We start from the raw sequence: 26,155 nt of genomic DNA, 5'->3' as shown, positions 1-26,155 counted from the left end.
CAAGCACAACATCCTTACTTATCCAACTCCCTGCTCTATTACCTGTCTTCTGCTCTTTTCTTTCCCTCCCCTTCCCTTCTCACCCCTCCCTTCCCCTTTTCCTTCCCTTCCCTTCTTTCCCTTTCCTTTCTTGTCTCCCTTCCTTCCTTCCTTCCTTCCTTCCTTCCTTCCTTCCTTCCTTCCTTCCTTCCTTCCTTCCTTCCTTCCCTCCCTCCCTCATGCATGCATCTATCCATCCCTCAGAGTCTCCCACAGTACTCACTTATACACTAAAACTTCTTTTCTGGCGTATTTGCTTTGAATTTAATTAATATTTAAGGAGATTTTCTACCCAAAATTATCTACTTTGCAGCATCCTGGAATGGATTTCTTTATCATTTCTGGAGCCTATTATGGAGTTTCTCACAACGAGTGCTTCTGAACTATGGCACCTATTATTGTGGACATTACTGTAATGATGAGATTTCTTTTTCTTTGTTTCTGTTATAATAAAGTAAACTCATGGCCCCTGTGGCTCATAAAATGTCCAGGGAAGGCTGAGAGCAAAGACAATTAATGGCATTTATGCAACCACATATTGATCAAATTAGAGATTGTTTTTCACAACTCAGTGAAATTTCTAACAATAGCACTCTGAGAAATTCCATACATATGCACAATATAAGGCTTAAGAGAGTTTGTTGAGATTGAACAGATGACGGATTATATTATGTAGAAATTGCAAAATTCAAAATCACGCCATCATTTAAAATACATAAAAGAACCTCCCCTCTCCCTCCCTTTTCTTCAGTGCTAGCTGGTCTTGTTTAGAAAAGACCTAGTCAAAGTCCCATTCACAAATAGGTGGTAGATTAGGTTCAATACTTGTGTGTTGAACCAGAGTTTTAACCAGTAACTGCTTAAAAGCCTGGTTCCCTTTTTAAAGCTCAGGTTAAATAACAAATATTAATTTCTTTAGAGGCTTGGGTTAGGCAAAGGAAAGGACAGAACAACAAGTTATGTTCCTTACCATTGGAAATATTTTAGCAGAGGCTGAGTGTCTACTCAGAAGGAATATTGGCTGGAGATTGAATGCATGCTTAGAAAAGTAGGTGAAATTAAATTCTGCACATTTCCATTAAAAAGTAAGAAGGGGAAAGAGCCTCGCTTGTTCCAGTTAATTCTAGGGTCCCACCGCTCCATGTGGAAGAAGCCTCTCTTCTAACCTCTATCTTTACAGATAACTTGGCCAGCTTTTCAAATTTCTTTCAACCAAATGATTAAGTAAGTATTCTTTACCTCCTATTCAATATTATGTCTTTGAAATTCATTCATATTCTTGCAAGTAGTAGTACTTTTTTGCTTATTATGGTATATAATCCCACTGTATCAATATACTACATTTTATGTATCTATTATAATTGGGAAAGACAAATTACAATACATACATACTGCAATTAGACAAAAGGTTTCTGTTAACAGTCTTATCCATGTTATTTTGGTGAACACGTGTGCTACTTTTGGATATTTACATGTAAGAGGAAGAGCTAGATCATAGGGGAGGCATAAGTTCAGCTTTGCTAGATACTACCAAACATATTACTTTACCCTTGAACCAGTAATATTTGGGAGTTCCAGATCATCTACACATTCTCCTCAACACGTGGTATTGTCATCTCACTATATTTTACCCATTCTGATGGATTTATAGTGGTATTTCATTGGGTTTTTTAAAATTGCATTTACTGAGTTACTAATAATGTTAGGTACCTATTCATATGCTTTTTGGCCATTTGAATGCCCTCTTTCATGAAGTGCCTATTTCTATATTCTGCCCATTTAAAAAAATGGGTTGTCTGCCTTTTTTTATTAATATGTAGGAATTTATCATGTATTAAAGAAAGAAGTCCTTGTCCAAATATAAACATTGTGATTATTTTCTCCTAGTCTGTGCCTTTCTTTTCCACTATTATTGGTGTATTGTAATGGATACAGTGCTTCATTTTAATGAAGTTTAATTTTTCAGTGCTTTCTTGGTAATGAGTGATTATTGAGTCTTATTCATGAAATCTTTGCTTTGCTTGAATCTTGCCCACGGATGAGTTTATTTACGTGTGAAGACTGCCCAGCAGATGTAACCACTTAGACACCAGCGGCCATAGCCGTATCCTGGTTGCTTCTGATCATTTAATCACCATTGGCAGAGACTACTGATTGCACGCCATTCCTTCATGCCTTGTTCAGAGACTCTCATACATCTGAGACTGTAAACACTCTAAGCTAAAATAATCATTCATATATATATATGGAATATATATATGATCATATATATAATCATTCATATATATGAATGAATATATATAATCATTCTTACATATATGAGAATATACGTGTGTGTGTGCATATATATTCAGTCCTATATCTCCAACCCCAATGAAATATAAGCAAGGTTTATTGAGTGTGGCTACCAGGAAAACCTTTTAACTTGTTAAAGAGGTTTTCCTCAGCTGATGAATCATACTCTTTAGCTAGTTCTGAAGACTCCATCCTGTGACCATGATGTGATGTTTGCAAATGGAAGCTTACCATTGAAGCCATCAGGAGCCCTGGGGTTGCTGATGGTACTGAAATGGGCTACTTTGTATATTCCTTTTGAAAGAGCCACTAAATCACCATTCTGGTCAATGGACTGTTACCCAGGTCTCTTTGGCCAGTACTCAGCCTGGAGTTCAATCATGTAACCTGGTCGGGGAAGAAGCTCAGGTGCGAGGTTACTTTTCTCTCATTGTCAACACACAGATGAGGGTAAAGAACTTCCTTCAGCCAACCCCCTGGGTAACGTTATGCATAATATTTTTCTTGATTTTAAAAGTATGTCATAAAATGGAAAAAGTCTTATAAAGGTATATTTTTACACGGTGGCAGGAGGTAAGTGACAGGAATGTTTAAAAATCATGTGTGTCCTTCATTCTGTATTTCCATAACAAAATGATGATTCCATCAATGCATACATTTTCAGAAGAAAGTGGAAACATCTATTCTTACATGAACACCAAGCCAAGATTAATTTATACTAGATCTTTTATACTATTTTCATAACGAAGAGTAACGTGCAATCCTAGTACTAAGATAGTTAATAAAGGAACAGGATATTCTAGTCATGTGCTTATAAAACTGAGTTTCATAAAATTCCAGGCTTCTCAGAAAGTTGTTATGTATTACTTGACAAAACCACAACTTTGGTGACTTAAGTTTAGGAAAAATTGGGTTAAATCAAGTAAAACAAGATTCTTTTGGACTATAGAAAATTTTAAGGCTTTAGTTACAGCTTTCCAAAGAAGGAAACAAAACGGGCACAGACTAACGCTCTGTTCTCATTCAGCATCGAATGGGATCAATGTACTTTGAGATGCACTTTTAGAAATCCTGGCCGAGCCTGCTCCATTATATAACTTACACAGTTAAGATGATATTGGTTTTAAATATTGAAACTGTCTATCAAGGCAGAAACTTAAAAACAAATTTGCTCTTATTATGTTATTCTCATTTAAATCCAAGAAAAAATTAGGCAGAAAAACCAATTAAGTTCAAAGTCATTTTGCTCAGGATACTTACAAAGATATATACCCCCTCTGTAGAAACTTGTATGGCATTACATTTAAAGTGGGTTTTTTTTGTTGTTTTTTTATCTACAGATCATAGTATGAAGATTTGAAGATGGCATAAAATAAACCTTTAACATTTAAAGTGATGAGCTTTGGGAAAGGCTGGCTCAATCTGCTGTATGGCATGAAGAACCTTCTAGAAGTGTGGTACACCTCTAGACTCATAGAGGATGGGATGGATATGGTAGGTGTATTTGGCTGATGAACATATGTTGAGTACTTGATATTCTGCTATTCTTCCAGGTGCCTTAATCCAGGTGTTGCCTTTGCCGTGGTTTGGGGGAGAGAGAGAAGTTCCAAGGGTCATTGACTGCAATGAGGGACTATACAGAGAAGAAATTTTCCCATGATGCAGTTGTGAATCTGCTTATGACAGATCAAAGGTGGCTGGCCCCACTGTGCCCCAGGAATCTTTCCATGGTGAGATGAGATCTGTAAATCCATTACTGTGCTATTTCCAGAGCACTTTCATGGAAATCCTTAAAACAGAGTACCCATGTGCCCATAGCTAAGAGTCAAATTAGTTGTAGTTTTAGAGCTGTAGACGCTTTGAGTCCCAGGTGTCTCTTATTCAAAACTCTTCCCCCGCTTCCCCACACCCCCAACCTCTTTATACAAATGTCCGTATTCATGTGGCAAACGTAGTCAATACTAACATATAACAATAGTCATTCACTGCATTTGAGTATGTCTCTTCTCCCTATAAAGATTCAGCTTTAGATAGTATAGCAACAACACACGTGGATCTCTGAACACTTAGAGAAGACACTATAGATTATCAAGGGTTTCATTATTGGCTGTGGAAATGAATGGTGTCACAAAATGCATTTTCAGTATTTACTAAAGACTTTTTCTGAGTTGGTTCTATTCCAGAAGTGGGGAAAAAAAATCCTTCCTATAGTAAGGTCAAATTAAAATGCAGGGGCTCTAGTTTGGGGACTCTGTTTTTCTTGATAAATAATCCGCTTCTGTAATAGGACTTAAATGACAAAATGGAAGGAATTGACTTGATATTGAATAATCTTTGAACCCTTGATCCAACCTCTATTCTTGAATGTGTGTATTTAAGATCACTTTGTGCATTTAACTCTCATCTAAGCACATGACTGCAAGCAATTGCAGAAGTGGCCAATTTTTCTTTCTTACTTAGAAGCTGAGGGTATTCCATGATTTTCACAAAAGTAGCAACTTTAACCAAATTTACATTAGATTGATCATAGTAAATATGAGGGTTTAATGTGCCAATACCCTTCCAATCATCAATAAACATATGACATCTCCACCAAAGAGCAAATTGAAAACCATGGCGTCATTCTGTGCCATTGCAGACTATATAGTTTTGGAAAGCTTATTTGAAACAGAAAGTAAAATGACACATCGAGCTCTTCTAATCTTATATGTATGAGGGGGAACAAAGACTGCAACCCTAAAGTATGCTTTTTGGGGGGTTATTGATGATCTTCAGCTGGTTATTTTGAAGAAATAAAAGACTCAGAAAGAACCTCTGACCCTCCCCCTTACTTGCCTAAATAAATTCGGACAGGAAAGCCTGCTCCCTGAAGGGAAATCGTGTTAGCATAGTAAGAACTGAGTCTGACGCAAGCACGCAGGCACGGGGAAGAATCTAGCAAAGCCTGTTTGCTGGACTCCCCTCTGCGTCCCATTGTTTCTGGGTGGTCTGGCAGGAATGTGTTTACCACCTGTTTGCTCCTTCTCATATGTGAATTGCCTGCTTTTCCTCTGAAGTCCCAGATCCCTGCCTCCCTCTCCTTAGTCTAAAATGGTACATTAAGTCTCCACTGCCCAGGGCGTCCTCTGGTCTCATATTGTTATGGAATACCTTATATAAGTGTGGCCATTTTTTCCTGTGAATCTGCCTCATGTCAATTTGATTATTAGTCCAGGCAGGGGACTTTAGAGGGTAGAAGAAAATGACTTTTCTTGTCCCCACACTGGGTTCCTATTTAATAGTAAAAGTATATTTCAGTGTTTTCACTTATTGTTAAGTATACATGCAGATGCATTTGTGAAAATGTAATCAATAATGGTCTTCAAAGAATTAGAGGTTTTAAAAAAATCATCAATCCTTTTCAAAATTATTTTTGGGAAAGGAATTGATAATAAAGCTAACAATAAAGAAAAAAAAACAAAGTCTGCTTTGCTTACCAGAGAGTCTGCCAAATCTTTGTGTCTATGATACTCTCCAATATTCAATGACATTTGAAAAATTTGGAAAGGAGAAAATGACAAAGTACTGAATGTCACCATGGCAATAAAACATGTATATGATTTAGAATGATTTTCAATAAGACCTGAAACAAATCTAAAGAGGTACGTAGAAAAATTTACTAAATCCCTGAAAATATTAACTATTGGGGACAGAAAGCAATAGAACAAATATTTATAACTTCCTCGAATGGGGGCCAGGGTCATTTATAGGGGACCTAACACTAGCAGAGTGGGTTTTAGGGGAGGACCATATCCGGGAGTCTCTGGTCTTCTCCCCAGCTGATATGAGGAGCACATTTCCACAGAGGAACACTCAAAGGCATTACCAAGGCCTCTCTTATAAACTGCTGATGGTTACCACAAATTCCCAGAACTCTCACAGTTGGTTTTTGCCCCTAGTACATGTGAAAATCACCTGAAGAGTTTTAAAATATTGCCCATGACTATGTCACACTATAGACCAACTGAGTCAGAGTCTCTATACTGGGGCTTGGGTGTACAGTTGGAAGTTCAAGTCCTCGACGACTCATTACAGTAAGCCACTCCACCGCCCCACCCCCAACACACACTCCACTGCATGTCTGAGAATGAAGTTTCTACTTTATGCTCTACCAACTGTTATATCTCTCTAAACCCACATGGAAACACAGGTTCTATATTTTCTATTTCTTTTCTATATGGGCATTTTAATAGAAGAACATCACCAAGCTCAAGTGTGATAGTAGGTAAGCAATTCCTTTCTTTGCAGGAAGTACTGATCATATGCAGAATTAATTCACACACACACACACATATGCATATATATACATATACACACACATACACACACAGGGGCTGGCACAAATAATACCCCTTTTTATTAAAAAAATCTTATATTACAAAATCCTAAGCATGTCATTCTGTAACATAATATCATACTCAAGCACACCATAGGACACTTTAGGTGAACTATTCAAATTAAAACTACAAATTATTACACCCAAATTACTACCCTACCAACCACACTCAAGCAGGCCTTGCTTCTGCCAGGCCCTGCATATCAAACTTATCTCAAGGGGATGTTTAGTGAACATGAGAGTATTGAGAAAAAATCCCCTGCCAATTGTGAGAAAACATAGTGGTGATTTCCTGATGGGACAATCTATTCATTCTTCATAGAACATTATTTGTATAATGATTCTATTACAATTTGTATGCAGAGCACGTCATATTTGGTAATAACGTACAAACTAAGGGCACTTACCCTGGAGCAAAATGCCACTCTTTCTCATTGTAAAAAAGAGATACATTTTCATTTCTCATTGCAACTTTGTAAAAGGGAGAAAATACTTGAAGAGCAAAGGACAGAACGAACCCCTTTTCTTGTCACTTCTCTTGCTTTCTTTTCTCTTCTCCAAGAAGCTCTAAACGTACATAGCGACATTAGGTCATGCACTGCTCTGTGGTGTGCAAACATCATGGAGTGCACTTACACAAACTTAGAGGGGATAGCCTACTGCATACCAAGGCTGTATGGTATTGATAGGGGACTCAAGACTTGGAAAATTGTAGCTTAAGGTAAAAAGCTGTAAGTCTAGCAAGTAATGTGTATGTTAAGCTTTTGTTTCCAAAACTACAGATAAGGCCCATCCTGGCTCCTGGGAGAAGCAGCCGACCTCCTGAGGCACTAGCTAGAGATTACCGCCTGGGGACATGATGGAGGCATCCCGGGCCTTTTGTGTGACTGCCCCCCCACCCTTGGGACCAGCTAACTGCTCAGAACAGGAAGGCTACAGCTTCGCTCACCTAATCCTCCCTGAATTTCAAAGCCCTCACTGAACCTTGTTTGTCCTCCCCCACCCCCTTATAAAAGATCTGGCCAGGAAAGAGAAGGGAAGTGTCAGGATGGGCGGGGTAGGACAAGGCAACGGCTGGACTACAATTAATCACGGCGGCTGAATTATAACCCGGGAGAGATGGCTGACATCAAACCAGGGCATGAGAAGAGCCACCAATGATGTGTTGCCGCTTTGTTCGGAGGGAACCAATCCCCAGCCCCCATGAAGAGGGCCAACCAGAATAAAACCCCGCTGTGCTCTCTGCGTGGTGCGGACTTTTCTCGGCCCTCCTGCTGTGTGGACCAAGAAAACCTCGCCCGGAGTGCGTAAACTCCAATAAAAAGCTTTATACTGCCTAACTTTTATGACTGATTAGCATTTATTTCCTCGGGGGAGCCTAAAAAAACCTTTCAGGAAGATGGTCTGTCAGGGTATGAACATGCCATCTTCTCAGATCACCGGCCATCTGAATAAAGCATGCATAAAAGATTCAATCGCTGTTATTGCTTATTGGATTTGGTAGTGACAGGCAGCCCGAATGCCGGTGTCTTTTCTGGTTACAGTATTACCTATTGCTCCTAGGCTACAAGCCTGTATGGCACGTTAGTGAATGAAAGAACACTAGATCGAACCAAGCACAAGAGAAAAGGATGCCATCCAGAGATGCAGGAAACATGAGATGGATGAGGCTGATGCCTGCATAACACAGTACGCTGTTCTAGAGCAAGCATTTTTTATAAGGAGAAAGAGTACACTAAACAATAAAAAGTATAGCACAGTAAATATATGATCCAGTAATATGCTTATTAATTATCATGATCAAATATTATATACTGTACATAATTATATATGCTATATAAGGAGGGGACCCCAAAACCCAGAATTTATTTATAAATTGTGTATTTATTCTTATGTGTGTAAACTTTAGTCTCCTTCAAAGTACTCTCCATGTGATGCAATACACCTATCGACATTTTTTCCACCGCTCAAAAGTTTTTGAACTCGTGGATTTTGGTGCCTTCTAGTACTTCTGCCATTTTTTGTTTCAACTCCTCCACATAAGCAAAACACTTCCCTTGAAGGGCTATTTTTCATCCAAGGAAATGAAAAAAGTCACTCAGGGTGAGATCAGTGAATAAGGAGGTTGGGCCAGAAGGGGTCATGCGATTTTTTGTCAAAAACTGCTGAACACTCCGTGCATTATGAGCAGGCATGCTTGTAAATCACCCATCATTAAATGGGCAAATACATTGAGTCTTCAAAAAAAATTCACTGAAGCTGGATGCAGCCTCTCACCACAACGCCAGCTAGTACACTAATACAGATGGGATCCTAGAACACCCACCTAGTAGGGGAAGCCTGCACTATAAGGGGCCCACCCTCCAGGAGATCATTTCAGTTTTTATGCCCCCCCTTGTACTTTTATACAGCTGGCAGTGCAGTAGGTTTGCTTACATCAGTAATTATTACCACAAACACTTGAGTAATGTGTTGTACTATGTTATAACAGCTACAATGTCACTAGGCACTCAGAATTTTTCAGCTCAATAATATCTTTTGGGGCCCCCATCATACGTGTGGTCTGTTTTTGATCAAAATGCCATTATATGCCTGTAATTAGACTCTTTCCATTAAAATTTGTTAACCTATAGATTGTCAACTGCTTAGTCATTTCATATAATCATCCAATATATGTGACTGAAGTGCATGTAGATATAAATAGATGTAAACAGAACTGCAGTAAACAATGTTCATTATTTAGTTAATTTATTTATAATATATTGAATTACCAACAACTGTGCTAAGCAGTAGGAACTGAAGGTCTAAGAAGTAAAGGCCTCTTCTCCCTGGGACCTCATGGTTCATTGGGAATATACAAATTCTGCTATGGACTAAAAATTGGTATCCTCCTAAAATTCACATGTTGAAGTTCTCACCCTCAGTATGATGGTATTAGGAAATGGGGAATTTGGGAGGTAACTAGGTCATGAGGTCCACCACAATGATGGGATTAGTGTCCCTAAAAGACAAGGAAGAGATACCAAAGCACTATCATTAGTGTTCTCCCTCCCTCCCTCCCTCCCTCCCTCCCTCCCTCCCTCCCCTCCCCCCTCCCCCTCCCCCCTCCCCCTCCCCCTCCCCCCTCCCCCCTCCCCTCCCCCCTCCCCCCTCCCCCCCTCCCCCTCCCCCCTCCCCCTCCCCCCTCCCCCTCCCCCCTCCCCCCTCCCCCCTCCCCTCCCCCCTCCCCCTCTCCCTCTCCCTCTCCCTCTCCCTCTCCCTCTCCCTCTCCCCCTCCCTCTCCCCCTCCCCCTCTCCCTCTCTGTCTCAGACAGAGAGGAGGCAGCCATCTGCTAATCAGGGACAGAGTTCTCTCCAGGAGCTAAATCTGATCAAGACTGTGAGAAATGAATATGTTGTTTAACTCATTACCGCATTTTGTTACAGCAGCCAGAGAGGACTAACACAGGCTCATAGAGAGAATAATTGAATTACACAGGGGAAAGTGCTAAAATGCAAGAGAGGAAGATAATAACTGCTTCTCTTGCTGGATTAGGTTGGATGGTCAGAGAATGTTTGTCAAATAGGGTGACAGGGCAAGTTGGAGTTGACCTACATTTATATCAAAAGATAATTGTTATTTTGTGTACACTCATATATCACTTAGAAATTATTATAGCTGATCACAACAGAACAGCGATTTTCCATTTTTCATCCCAAATTACAAAACTTCTGTGGCACACCAAAATACTATATTTTTGCTGAACTAACAAAAAATGGTATAATTTTGACTCATTCATACCAGATAGCTATTGTTGTGTTGGCTGTTGTCATTTTTTAATCTGACAACCTCAGGGAAAAGAGGTCCATGTCCCCCCCAACTAAACAGTCAGATACTGCATACTTTTGAAAATCCTTGCAGCGCACTGCTTGAAATATCACTTCAACAGAGCATAATTCTATACAAATTTCAAATCTATTTAGAGTCGTATCTTATGGTCTACCATGACCAAAAATATTTGTTCTTATAGTACCCAGAACTTTCAAACGTTAATATAGAAAGAAAGAAAAGAACATAATTGCAGTAGCCACCCCACATTCATAATTTCACTTTCTGTGGTTTCAGCTACTTTTGATCAATGGGGGTCTGAAAAGATTAAGCAGAAAATTCCAGAAAGAAACAATTCCATACATTTTAAATTGCAAGTCATTCGGAGTAGTGTGATGAAATCGTATGCCGTTTTGCTCTGTCCCACCCAGGATATAAATCACCCCTTTGAGCTGTATACACTACCCTCCTTTTAGTTACTGAAGTTGCCATCTTAGTTATCAGATCAGTTATCAGATACTGAGAGAGAGTGAGAGAGGGGGAGAAAGACCACGTTCACATAACTTACTACAGTACATTATTATAATTGTTCTACTTTATAATTATTTATTGTAGTTAATCTCTTACTGTGTCTAATTTATAAATTAAACTTTATAGGTATGTAGGGTATGTATAGGGAAAAAACAGTATATGTAGCATTTTGCACTATCTGCAGTTGAATCCATTGGGGCTCCCAGAAGGTATCTTCTGTGGATAAGGGCGGGGGTACTACTGTATCTAATAAAATAAGAATGAGCAATTTTCTTGGTATAGTTTTTCACTTTCAAATATAGATTTATTTGAATGAACTAGGAAAGCCTATTGATTTGATTCCTTAAGAGAAAATTAAATGTAATTCAGAGCAATTTACATATACTTATTAACATCCGAAGCACTTTAGGAGATAGAGAGCACTTTTCTGCACCATTTAGGGCATTAGGATGGGAATACGTTTCTGCTGCCCACTGGCCACAGAGATTACGAGCTGCACTCACCATCGGCCTTTCACTGCAGAAAGAAAGCCCGTTATGTGCCCCGGATGTCCATGCCGGCAGGCTGGCAACCAACGCTGCGAGCCCATCGTCTGTCACTGTATGTCTTGGCAAGCATTTCTTGTTTCTTCTGATTTTAGGACTTTTAACTTGTCCCAAAGTTGCTAAAGCAAAATCATAATAAAACATTCTGCTTTCCTTTAGACCTCCCAACACACACGCGCACACACACACACACACACTATTGGTAGGAAGAAACCATACAAATTTTAAACTTACAGATAAGACTTAGCTCTATCATTCGTTGCTTTAAAAAAGTTTCTCTGGCTATAGCCAGTCGAAGCCAGCAGGGTATCTGCCTTGCAACGTTATCTACACGTATTTTCGAGGAGACCACAGGACTCTATACTGTCTTGGAATGTCCTTAGAAGGCTCTGTCATTTCAGGTATCTGTTTTCTGTGGTTATGTATATGGCCAGGGCTGTTTGAAATGGAAGAGACAGCCACCCTCATTATGCCATCTGATGGATATTCTATAACAATGCCAACGACTAGTGTGCAATGGGAAAGCGAACTCACCCCACCTACCTGGCCTGAAATATTGTAGAGTCACAACCCTGGATTAGACGGTGTAATAAATGCCTGCCTCAAATGTCAAAAGAGCGAGCAAAAGGTACAAACTTCCAGTTATAAAATAAATAAGTCATAGGGAGGTAAGGTCCAGCATGGTGACGAGAGTTACTAATACTGTGTCCCATGTTTGAAAGTTGTGAATAGAGTAGAACTTAAAATTCTCATCATAAGAAAAAAAGTTGTTAACCACATATGGTGGTGGATGATAGCTAGGCTGACTGTGGTGATCATTTTGCAATATATACAAATATTGCATCATTATGTTGCACACCAGAAACCAAACTAATGTTATATGTCAATTATATCTCAATTAAAAAAAAACAACTAAGTGCAAATGGGCAATGCTATATGGGCAAGAAGGGGCATTTCTCATTGATATCTAAGAGAATGTTAATATGGTTTCCTGAATTGAAGCAAGTACATTGAATTTATATGGGCTTGTAGAGCCAAAGGAAGTTTTCAAAAACAGCTGAAAAAAGGTTTCACAGTGTTGGATGCAGGCAGGGGCAGAGAGCCTGATTTCAGGAAGCTGGAGTAGAATGCCGTAGAGACACCAAGGATACCAACCAGCTAGTATAGACATCAGCTACGGGGTCTCGCCATGGTCCCCAGGAAATAAGAAGTACACTAAAAGAGCTGGGCCGGGGGGTGATGCTATTTAAACCATCACTGTACCTAGAGTTGTTCCAGGTTGTGTGTATGGCATTTTGTATGCAAAGCATGCATGAGGATATATATAGATATATCTATATATATAGATATATCTATATATATAGATATATATATATTTGGCTTTACCATTAGCAGTTAGGTTTACTGAAATTAATGCCAATGATTATGCTGGAGGTCTTCTTGGTTTTCTCCCAGTAGGAGCAACCCACGTATGGGTACTCTAGAGAGACAAATGTACAAGAGAGAATCCCGCCTGCTACAACCAGAAGGAAGCTTGCTAATAGAACACATAAAAAAAAAATCACAGAGGAAAATGTTTCTGTATACGTGTGGAAATTATTTTCAGGGAGTCCTCAGACAAACAGCTATTCATGGGCCAACAAAAACCCGTAAGGAGTAAGGACCTTTGTCATCCTTAAACCTCTTCAGTAGAGAGAGAAAGAAAACATATGTGGAGCAGAGACATGAAATACAGGGAAAGAAACAATTCTTGGTAAATACACGCCTGCAGGGAGAGTCTTTCAGAGTGTTCTCAGATAACGAGCATACCTTCTGGGTCCTGTAAATGCATGACTCTGAACACTAGCTAATTCAGAATACTGTTAACAAGAAACAAGGAAGCGGGGGTGTTGAGAATTCTGTACCATTTAATATGTGAACTCTGCGATTTTGACACCAAGACTTTGGATTCTCTGTATGCTTATAAAAGTCTTGAAACAAATAAATGACTGTCCTGATATTCATCAGACTGGGACATGAACAAGGACAAACTGGTAACAAACGTTCAAGACAAAAGAAGAGAGGGGGTTCCAAGTACAGAGGTGACTTCCTGAGAATATGGCTAAGGAAACACTTTTTGTTTCTTCACTTTTACTTTTTGTAGGAGCCATTGAGATCAAACCTCAGTACGAATAGAGATATGAGGTTAATTGCTTCGTGAGCTGAACTATTATTAATGGTCCGTTCCAGAAAATTGCTTAAATCATTTTAAACTACTATCATTTGAGTTTTTGTCCTGTTAACTATTGAATAAATAAAAAACAGTATCACCAACAGAAATAGCTACTGACTGAAATCACTTCAGACATTTTAGCTATTCAGAATGAGAGAATAACAAGGATTTCTACAGTGCTGTTTCTTGAAGAAAGACACCAGGTGATTATGTATGTCAGGACCTACTCACAGAGAGTCCTTCAGGATGGGGCCTTGGAATATACATTTTACTCTAGGCATCCTAGGGGGTTCTTTTGTATTTTAGAGTTTGAGAAGGACTCCCTCGTAGATGGCCAGGCCAGGGCACGGATGACTGGGCCAGGGGAAGAGTAAAGCCATGAATGGCCATAGTGTGTTCAGTAGGTTTCCCTGGCAATTCTAACAACCAGCCAGGAGTGAAAACACCTGTACATCGCCAGTGACCACTGCGGAGATATTGGGCTTTGCCCTGGAAGTATATCCAAAATATTTTTGTACAAATAAGAACTGTAGATCTAAAAAAAAAAAAAAAGCCCTGGCTGGTGTAGCTCAGTGGATTGAGCGTGGGCTGCAAACCAAAGCATCGCAGGTTCAATTCCCAGTCAGGGCACATGCCTGGGTTGCAGGCCACGGCCCCCAGCAACCGCACATTGATGTTTCTCTCTCTCTCTTTCTCCCTCCCTTCCCTCTCTAAAAATAAATAAATAAAATCTTTTAAAAAATAAAAGAGGACTTTAGTAGCGGATATTCACTTAAAAAAAGAACTGTAGATCTAACAAATTCCTATTTTATTTCACTTATAAGCTCAGGGACAAACATGGTGTCATTGAAAATGATCTTCACCCAAGAATGATGTGGCAACATAACAGTGTGTGTTTCCACGCAATGTTTAGATCAGGAGCCAGGGCCTGATCTTGGCGACCAACACGGCTGAGAGGACTTCAAACATGCAGGCTGGAAATCGGACCGTGTGATGCAAGCCTGTCACTTGTACAGGAGGGAGCAGAGAAAAAAACCAAATACGCTATACTTAGATATGGGAGGGGAATGATGGTTCTTTGCATGTTTAAAGGTTTTTGAAACAGTGGGAAAGGTTATGCTAAGTATCATCTTTTTCACTGAAGCTTTTTTCTTTAAGAACAGATTGCAAGTGCATAATTGACCTTTGACTTAATATTCCCTGTTTCCTTTTGAATTATAAGAATGCACACCACATACACAAAGTTTTCTGCCTGCTACTTTAAATCATTAACATTGTACTCGACTCAACAGGAGCCCTCTTAGAGTTGAGGTTATCTGGGTGATCTCTGTTTATAAATGTTTTACAAAGTAATATTATTTTATGAAAACTAATAAAAAAAAGTCCGTTTCTTCATATATGGCTTGAAAAAGTAAGGAGTCGGCAATTGATTAGTTACTCAATATTATTAACCAATCTGTTTCTGGAGCTTCCGGTATCTCAGCCCTTCAAGGAGGTGATCTGTCTATATTTTGTTCCCCATCCTGCCCTTCTATTCTCAATTTCTACCTTAAAAAAGGTAAGAGGGGAAATTTTCAAGTTAGGCCCAAGATGAACGGTTTCCCAGGGATGTTCATGTCGATTTTATTGTCTTTTAAACATATTGATCACTCAATAAAATGATAAATTCTGCTCATCCATATCACCTCTCCTGTCATTCTCTTGCTTTTTCAATCAGAGTCAATGTAGACCATAAGAACATGCTTTTCTTGTTTCCTGAATTCCTTCAAGCAAAACATAATTCTATAATGACCAATTATAGCCTAACGCTTGCTATTATAACGGCGACCTTGTCAACATCGATTTAAAGTGAAGAACAACAGTTTTCCTTGATTGGGGGAAATGAACAAGAAGCGAACAGTCCACGTCTTAGCAGAAAAAACACATAGGAAGTTTATTCCAAGGGAGCCCACAGAATAATTAGTATTTCCTAGAATTAGATATTTCACTATCGGTTTGGAAAAGTTCAGCCGTGGGCTCAGTACTTTGTTTAAAGCTTCCAAGAAAACTGCTAAAAGTCCTGGGTCCCCTGTAGCCAATATTTACTTAAAATAAACCCATCCAGAAAAGTCTGTCTCTACTATAGTATTATCTATCTCTTGCTATTTTTCTTTGACACAAAAACTCTGTTCAAGCTGAAAGGTAAAGCAAATTGAATAGAAGCATCATTTGAGCTGAAGCCACATCAACAATGTTGTAGATTTCCATTGCCAGGAAATCTTGCTCAAAATGATACACAGATAATTACATCAGCAGAGTGGGGTGGAGGAAGTCTTGGTGTAAGATCGAAAAGGTTGGGGGAGTGACAGCTTGCTAGAAAAGCATGGCTAGCAGATTGTCTAGAAAGAACAGTGAAGCCATTTTATCAGTTAAAATCCCACTGAAATAATGAAATAAATGATCGCTTCTTTAATGAGTAAACAGGCACCTTTAAGTATATTGTAATATGGAGGGACAGGTGGATATGAATTCTGTGTGTGTTTATACACAAACACACACATATTTATGTATATCTGTGCCCGGACCTCAACTTGTACATAATAGGAGTGTAACACATTATTGCCTAGGGAGATTTCCACTTTGGCATCCCCAACGCTATGCGTGCCAGTTCTTGCAGCATCCACAGATGTGTTTTATTTAAACAAAAGCTATGGCCCTGGCTGGTGTGGCAAAGTGGATTGAGTGCCGGCCTGTGAACCGAGGCATTGCCAGTTTGTTTCCTGGTTGGGGCACATGCCTGGGTTGTGGGCCAGGTCCCCAGCTGGGGGTGGGGGAAAGGCAACCAATCGATGTTTCTCTCTCTCTCTTTCTCCCTCCCTTCCCCTCTCTCTCAGAAAAAAAGGAAAAAAAAAAAGCTATGGATGCAATACCAAGGTTGATGCTTAGTAGAGAGTAAATATTACAATACAATTACCAATTACTGGATTATTATACAATAAACATATATTAAATGAATATGCTTATTCATTTAATTTTATGTAAAGAATATACAAAGTAAAAAAGATATTAAGAGAATACTTTACTTTTGTATAATTGAAAAATCTGGTTCCTGCTTTTTGGTTTTAGCTATATTATTACCTACATGCATAGTTTTTTTCTTCATTTTTCTTAACAGAGTACTGTCCAAGCATCTTTTGTCAAGCTAAGGAGGAAACAATAATAAATATTTATTTCTAAAGCGGTAAGCACAGACATGGGACTGAAAAAGGCAAAGCCATTCAGATGGAAGGGCCCTTATTCTGAAAGAACAGACAAATGAATGAGAAATACAATGGCTACACCAGGTCTATTGGAAGCAGAGCATTCTTCTGAAACGTTGCAAAGATCTGTCCGGCTATTCAGCCCTCCCCACAGACTCATTGCTCTCCACTACACAAATAAGGAGCACAGGGAAAAGAACACTACACTTGAAGTTAGAATAACTGGGTGTGAATGTGACTTTACCACATACTAATTATGTCATCCTGCACACATTACTCGAACTTTTCTTTTTTTTTTAAATTGAGTCACTCTTTTTTAAGCTCTTTTTTGTGAAGATTTTATTTATTTACTTTTAGAGAGGGAAGGGAGGGAGAAAGAGAGAGAAAGAAACATCAATGTGCGGTTGCTGGGGGTCATGGCCTGCAACCCAGGCATGTGCCCTGACTGGGAATCGAACCTGTGACACTTTGGTTCACAGCCCGCACTCAATTCACTACTTGAACTTTTCCAGGGTTGGTTTCCATGTTTAGAAAAATGGACAAACATATATCCAGGGCTAAATGGAGATTCGAAAGTAGTCATGTAGAGCAAGGAGCCTGGTACACTGTAGGAAACTTTCCCATTATGAGGTTCTATACTTGTTATGAACATATTATTCTCATTACATCATGGGGAATACATTCAAGAGTTACGGACGTGACTTCAGTTGCATTTAAGGAAGAATGTATTCATTGGAAGCTCAATCATTATTGTGTGAGTCTCTACCTATTATTTTACTTCAATTATGATGCTTTCATCTTAGACTCTAATTATATATCTTGTTGTACTTACTCTATTAAGTGAATTTAAAAAGGAGTCACATTAAATAAAAGCCCTTTACATTTTTTATGACATAAAGAGTTGCCACAGACACACTCTTTTTGCATCTTACCCTGGTACAGTCAAATGCAATTAACTATTCAGACTGGCGAAGCATCTTTTACATTTTTCATAAAGATTCTAAGCGAAAAGGTTGTACTTATCTGTCAATTAAGTTATGCAACTTTCAGAAATAGCTAATAGCATGAAGCAAAGGCAAAATTGCAATCACAGATTGTATTCAGTGGAATTCAGCAGACAAAAAATGAAGCCAGCTAGGTCATTTGAAAATGTGCTCATAGTGATTTTTCAATGCAGCAAAATCCGGCGCATAGAACACCGAAGAGAAAGTCCAGAGGCATGTGCCGGTTAAAAAAATATCGGCACGAATTATTACATGGGGATTTCATCTAATCTCTCTGTTATTCATTCAGAGATGCCCAAAAGTAATTCCCGCGAGACTTGAAATGTTTATCGGACATTTCAGAGTGTCGGGATCTTCTTTAAATAACTTCTGAATCACCTGGAAACGCGCCATGGACTTGGCTAATGGCGGATGGAATACAGCTAGGGAACAAGTTGAAAAGGTCATACGGGCATCAAGGGCGAAGTTTCAATTAGACAGCGAGGAGCGGCTCGCTAGCATTTTGTGAGTCTGGATTGAAATGTGTGGAGATGGTATCTTCTCTCAGTTCAGGTAAAAATGATGTGACCAGGTTGACATGCAAGCGTATGTGTTACAGAGCTATTTATTTTTGTAGAGACTTTTAAAATTTGAGCAGCATAATTTCTATTATGCCATGATGTTTTCAGCCCTGGGTTCTACTTATTATCTGGCTCTCAGCACTTACTGAGGCAAACTACATTTTAATTGTCTGTACACTAATGAGTTTGCCACTTTACTTTTAGGAATCGCTACATAGGCAGAAAAAGTTAGAGCAAAGGGTGTTCAATTCAAAATTTTTTTTTATTTTAATCTCTCCGTTTGAACTGATATACATAACCCTTCTCTTTCACTGGCCAAGACATTACAAAATCCACTAACCATATATCCTAAATCAAAGATAATAATAATGCTTACTCTCATATGCCAATTGTTCATTTTTGATTTAAAGTAATTTAATGGCACAGATCTAAGTAAGGGTCTGGTAAGATATGCTAAAAGAAACATGTTTAATTGCAAAACCATTAGCTATGTAACAAACACTAACTATTATTACTAATAATAGCTACCATTTACAAAGTGCCTATTCTGTGTATATCACAATGCGCTAAATTAGAAATTTCACTTGCATTTTCCCCAACCCTTACAACTGTACTAAAAAGGAGGCATCATGTTCTCCATTTCACACTTAAGAAAAGTGAGTCACAAAAATGTTAAGTGACTTGATCAAGCTCAACTGCTTGGTTTGGAGACAGGATTCAAACCTCAGGTTTTGTCTACAAACCTCAGGCACCCTGCCAAGGCATGAGGTACTTGTTCAGAGCAAAGGCTAACCATCAATATGAAAAAGTATAATCACTAATAGGTTTCTTGTATTATTTAGTATTGAACAAATATATTATTTTTCAAAATATTCTACTATTTTAATTTTTTACTTTTTATCATCAGTTTTCCAAATGGTCTTCTTTATCTCCTTTGGTGTAGTGATCCTTATCACATAGGGGATCTTAGATGCTTTGGCATTGATGGAAACTATAAAGCCTCATTGTAGTAGGGCAGTGCATATATATCATATATACACATATTCAGATCTCCGAAAATTTATGTGCAATTTCAAGAATCCCAAGCTACACTAGAATTTTAGGGTGACCAACCATCCTGGTTTGCTGGGATTAAGCAATTCCCAGGCTGCGGGACTTTCAGTTTTGAAATGGAGAAATTCCCGGACAAACCAGGACAATTTGGGCATCCTAAAAATGTAACATTTACATAACACTGTAATAAATACTTTTGACTAGAAGCAAAGACTTTTGCTTTGACACAAACTATAAATGAAGCTATGAGGCTGAGCAACAAAATGAAGACTTTACTAATTTAAAACCTTTAGTTTTTATTTAGCATAAACAAGAGCTTTGGATGTATACTAATGGAGTACATGACAAGGAGTGGGGTGAGTCAATTTTTATCAGTTGCACCACCTTATTTTATTGTAGCTCCAACATTTCAGGAAAGGAAAGATTTATTGTTTTATGTTTCCTTCAGCTAAAACTGACTTTTCATAAATATCTAAAAAATGTTTTAAGCATATATATGCTATTTGATATTTTTCAGTGAATAAATATATTGATGAAAGAACTTGTTTTGTAAAAAGTACAATATGAGCCCTGGCTGGCATAGCTCAGTGGACTGAGCGTGGGCTGCGAACAAAAGTGTCGCAGGTTCAATTCCCAGTCAGGGCACATGCCTGGGTTGCAGGCCATGACCCCCAGCAACTGCACATTGATGTTTCTCTCTCTCTCTCTCTATCTCCCTCCCTTCCCTCTCTAAAAATAAATAAATAAACTCTTTAAAAAAAAGAAAAAAAAGTCCAATATGGCCTAAAAAAAGACAATGATAACAAACAATGAGGCTCTGTGGAAAGTACCCTCACAGGGTGACCTCGTCATAACTTCCTAACCGGGCAGATCATGGTGGGTAGTCACGTCCCAGGCACATAACTTCTTTAGTGAAAGCCTTATCTTTGCCTTAAGCAAGTCCTACCCATGGTTTCTGTGCATTTAGGTTAACACACCCTTAAAATATTTTTCAATCACAGTTGACAGTCTATATAGTATTTTGTTTTGGTTTCAGGTATGCGTCATGGGGGTTAGACAACACGCCTTTGAAATACCAATCCCCACCTTGCTTTCTCCCACCTCTGTGTAATCCTCCTTACTTGTTCCCTCCTTCATTTCAAAGGCATCAAAGAAACTGCAAACTTTTATTTTCTGGACCATTTGAGATCTCGCTTCTTGGCATATGCTGTCACTTTGGCTCAAATAAACTCATAAAAATTCTGTATAGGTTTAGAAGTTTCTTATGTTGACAACTTCATAAATTGACCATTTTTTCACAAAACTTCTTACTTCATCACTTATATATTCCATTAGTGATTTAATTTCTAAGTCTTACAAAGGTTTAATTCAGTATTTTATGATAAGTACAGTTTAATTACAATTTTACTATTACTATAGCACTAAATATCATGAATATTTTCATTCAATCCTCACACTGTTTTCTTTCTAAAAAGACAAGCCTCAGCAGCCGTTCTTTATAAAATGTGGTGTCTTCTAGATAAGAAACAGAATATTTTTATAACTCACAACAACCTTTAGGTTTGTGACAAAATGTACTTTTCTTTCAATTAGCATTTTATATAAAAAACACCCAGTTTATGTGCTGTTAATGAAGAATTCAGCCCTAGTCAGGTAGCTCAATTGGTTGAAGCATCATCCATACACTGAAGGGTTGCCAGTACACTTCCCGGTCAGGGCACATACCCAGGTTTCGTTCAGGTTTGATTCCTGGTCGGAACACATACGGGAGGCAACCGATAGATGTTTCTCTCTCACATCGATGCTTCTCTCTCTCTTTCCCTCCTTCCCTCCTTCCCTCCCTCCCTCCCTCTATCCCTTCTTCTTTCAAATCAACAAACATATCCTTGAGAGTGGATTTAAAAAAAAAGAATTCTAATCAGATTTCACCATTCCATCGAATCAGATTTCCCTTATTTCCTGTCCTTACTCAGATGGTAAGCTCAAAGACAAAACATAGCGATTTTACCAAGAGGCTGTCGGCTGGCACTATTTTCAGAGATTTTAACGATCTTTTATCACGTCCACTCAAATAATCCAAAGATGTGATCCTATGGAGGCATGCAGTGTGCATTGGACAACAACCATAAAACCCAGTGATGGTTTCGCAACTGTTAAACTAGAAAACAATGGGTGTAGCCAATCTATAGCCACATCTACTAGCACTCCTAGAATTTAGTGATAAGTTTATGCTATGATGTGAAAACAGGAAATAAAAAAACACTTTCAAACCACAATGAGATACCACCTCACACCTGTCAGAATGGCCATCATCAATAAATCAACAAACAACGAGTGTTGGAGAGCATGTGGAGAAAAGGGAACCCTAGCACACTGTTGGTGGGAATGCAGACTGGTGCAGCCACTGTGGGAAATAGTATGGAGTTTCCTCAGAAAACTAAAAATGGATCTGCCTTCAGGCCCAGCAAATCCACTTCTGGGAATATATCTGAAGGAACCCAAAATTTGAATTCGAAAGAACATAAGCACCCGTATGTTCGCTGCAGCACTATTTGCAATCACCAAGATATGGAAGCAGCCCAAGTGTCCATCAGTAGATGAGTGGATAAACAACTATGGGACATTTACACAATGGAATACTACTCAGCCATAAAAAAGAAAGTTTTACACTTTGCTACAGTATTGCTTCACCTGGAGAACATTATGCTAAGTGAAATAAACCAGCCAGAGAAAGAAAAATACCATATGATCTCACCTATAAGAGAAACCTAAATAACAAACTCAGCTAACGAATGAAACAGAAATAGACTCATAGACAGAGAGCAGGCTGACAGCTCTGGAGGGGGGTGGTTGAGGGTGGAGGGATCAAGTGGAAAGGAAAAAGGACTCAGGGACAAGGACAACAGTGTGGTGATTGTGGGAGGAAGGGGGATATAATGGGGATAAATGGTAATGGAAGAAAGTACAATAGAAAATCCCATTAAAAAATGGAATTGCTTTTTGACCCAGCTATTTCACTTCTGAGAATTTATCTGAAAAAAAAAAAAACAAAACCCAAAGCACTAATTCAAAAGAATATATGCACCCCTATGTTCATTGGAATGCTATTTACGATAGCCAAGATTTGCAAACAGCCCAAGTGCCCATCAGTAGATGCGTGGATAAAAACCTGTGGCGCATGTACACAATGGAATTGCTACACAGCAGTAACAAGAGAAGGAAATGCTACCTTTGCCAGAGCATTATGTTAAGTGAAATAAACCAGTCAGAGAAAAACAAGTATCATGTGATTTCACTTATATGTGGAATCTCATGTCAAAAATGAAGCAAAAGAGTGGCAGACTCATAGATAGAGAGCAGGCTGACAGCTGACGGGGGTGGGGGCTGGGTAGGGGGCACAGGGGCACTGAGCAAAAAAGAGACATGGACGACAGGGTGGTGACTGCTGGAGGGAGGGTGGGGGAGGTGGAGGAGGGTAAAGGGGGATAAATGGTGACAGAAGGAGACGTGACTTGGGGTGGTGAATGCACAATACAGTGTACAGAGGATGTATTATAGAATCGTACACCCAAAACCTCTATAATGTTATTAACCAATGTGGCCTTAATAAATTCAATAAAAAAGAAAATAAATTGAAAAAGATGTGCGATAAATAGAAAAAGCATCAAAATCCTAAAGCCTAGATAGCAAATGTCTTCCTCTTGCAGCCCAGATAACCGAGACTTTTAAGTCCATAAACATGTGCAAATCAATGATTTTTTAAAGAATTCAAAACACGTTTTCTATTAAGTCCAAAACTAATGATAAGGTAAGACACTTACTAATATATCTTTCAAAACAACATGTGCTATTAACATCTGTTCCTACTTCCTTAGCGTCGGTAACAAAAATGGATAACTCAAATTTACAGAATGCAGCACAAACATGTTAGACTACGAAACTCTATGGAGCATTTGCTATTTAGTGCAGGATGTGAAAGCCCCCAGAAAGTTTTAAATTTATGTTTACCATATTTTTTGGACTATAAGACACTCTCCCCCAACCCAAATTTGGAAGGAATAATGGTTGTTAATGCTGCCGTTGAGTTCTGTTCACATTTACATTGGTGACATATTATGTTATTTGTCTTATTAAATCTTTAACCACATTTTGTACTTCAAAATTTTTTTGCCTATTTTCCACCACTTCAGAAACCTAGGTGCGTCTTATGTTCCTAAAAAATGTAGGGTATATATACATTTTAAGATTGTAGAAGACAATTTTACTTGTCTAGCTTATTTTACCAGGGCACATCCTTTTTTATCTGTCTACCCAAAGGGTCAAGAATAAAAGAATACAAAAGTGGAATCCATTATTTGGGTTGGCAGTTGAGGAATGTAGAGGAATTTAAATGATTGGACTCTTCCACAAATGTTATATTTGTTGCCAGAAAACACAGGTGCTTCGAACTACACTGCCTTTCGGCAACTCAAGAATCAGGAGAGATGGCCAATTCCACTCTTCGGAGGAACCTTCTCAGCAAGAAAGTCTCAGGAGATTAGCAACCACAACCAGGGTCTGGAGATACAGGACTTCAAGAGTGGACCGGGGCGACTGATAAATATTGTTGGCTAAATTAAACTAATTGTTTGAAATGTAAACAGAGGTAGGAACTCATCTTTGGTTCCTGGTCTTCATGTAAAAATTAATACAATTGCCAACAGCTTGAAAAGATTTGAAAAGTCACGGATAACATTAAGCAAGTAAATATTTAGCATTTAATTTGCATGTCAAATCCAATTGTGAGAACTCAAGAAAGAATTTGCAGCCATGGTTATGGTTGAGATTAGATTCCCCCGGCTCCCCAGGTGATTTTTGAGTCATATTTACTTACTTGGTGTGAGATGTGGCCAGCCTTGTTCCAGGAAATGGGCTTTCTACTCTCTTTCATTCATTCTGTGCAGTAGAACACATGTGTATTATGCACTTGCTTTAAAATTATAAAGTGTGGGGGTTTGCATCCTGTTTATCCTGTTTATGTCATGTGATAATTGCATGATATTAAGTATATTCTCAACCTCTCTGTAAAAGAAGGGTAACCCGGAGCTTACCTCCTAGGGGTTATCTCAATTATACGATAGGGAGATTAAAACAGAATTTACCACGCTTCAGAAAAGTTGTCTCATAATTATGCCCTAGCTAAAACATGGATGTTCTTTCTTATCACTGACCTCTCTCTATATCTTTATGACTCCTTTTCAGAATGTACTTTTCCCATCTCTCTTCAAATTCTAGATTTCCTCAAGGTGTCAACTGCCCTGTGATACTAATGTTAGTCTACTCCAGTTGAATGAACCATTCTATGCTCAGTGTCCTACAGCTTGCTGAAGGTACCTCTATTTCAATATATTTTAACTTAGAGTTTATGGGGGATCTCCTATTCAACTGTGAATACCATGAAGGCTGAGAAACTATTTTATTCTTATCTGGTCAAAACTCTACCATAGCACCTTGCAAATGGCAGGATTCCACATTGGAAGTTAAGGGCAGGCTTAGATGAATAAATGAATACACCATAATCTTATCTGCATGAGAAAGCAATGGGCTTTCTAATTAAGAAGCTGCTGAGAAATTATAAAGATGAGGAAAAGTTAGTATGGAGATAGCTTATAACATTAATATCTAACAGATTAAATGTTAATCACCAAATTACATACTAAATATTGTAGCCCTGGCTGGTGTGGCTCAGTCCATTGAGCGTTGGCCTGTGAACCAAAGGGTCACTGGTTCGATTCCCAGTCAGGGCACATGCCTGGGTTGTGGGCCAGGTCCCCAGTAGGGGGAGTGTGAAAGGCAACCACACATTGATGTTTCTCTTCCTCTTGTTCTCTCTCCCTTCATCTCTCTAAAAGCAAATAAATAAAATTTTTAAAAAAATTGTTGTAAATCTGTATTTAAAACATCTCAAAATAGAATAACTTTTATTAAAGAAACTCTTGAAAATCAATCATTTCATTTCCACAGTAATATTCCATATATTAACCGAGGCATTTTTTTTTTATTTATCATCATTTGGCTCAAGTAAAAGTGACACAAAATGAGAGGGTAATTGTGTTGTGGAAATTCTAAATCAGGATAGTGAAATAACAGAGATGAGCAAATAACCTAGCCCATTTAGCTAGGCAGAAGCATATAAAAGCTGTCTGGAAAAAGTCCAGCCATTGTTAATATAAGGAGAATGGTTTGCAGGACATCCATGTAACCTGGCAGCCAAGGAGAGTGGACTGGAATGCGCATGTGTGAACAATGATGACTTCACTGTACTAGTCAGTGGGGGCGGTAGATGCTGCTAAGTGAGCATGTGTACTGTGTGGCCATCGCATTCAAAATGACTGAGTGAATAGAGCACAAATGTGCATAAAATTTTGCATGAAGCTTGAACATTCCTCTGTGGAAGCTATTTGGATGATTCAGAAGGCAGCAGCTATGGGCAACTGGTGATTGGCAGCTTCATC

At 38.7% G+C, this 26,155-nt stretch overlaps 1 protein-coding gene and 1 pseudogene across 2 annotated transcripts in view; one reads left to right on the top strand and one right to left on the bottom strand.

The window, feature by feature from the left end:
- DMD (dystrophin) overlaps positions 1–26,155 on the bottom strand; it is a 1,939,942-nt gene that overhangs the window by 1,794,790 nt on the left and 118,997 nt on the right. The gene's annotated exons all lie outside the window — the stretch shown is intronic.
- The window catches only part of LOC123830121, an 82,530-nt pseudogene continuing 74,814 nt past the window's right edge, over positions 18,440–26,155 (top strand).

Source organism: Phyllostomus hastatus, unplaced genomic scaffold (genome assembly GCF_019186645.2).
Source record: "Phyllostomus hastatus isolate PE091 unplaced genomic scaffold, TTU_PhHast_1.1 phas_scaffold_12, whole genome shotgun sequence".
Taxonomy (NCBI): domain Eukaryota; kingdom Metazoa; phylum Chordata; class Mammalia; order Chiroptera; family Phyllostomidae; genus Phyllostomus; species Phyllostomus hastatus.
The sequence above is the reverse complement of the archived record's forward strand: the minus strand, read 5'-3'. Positions and strand labels throughout refer to the sequence as shown.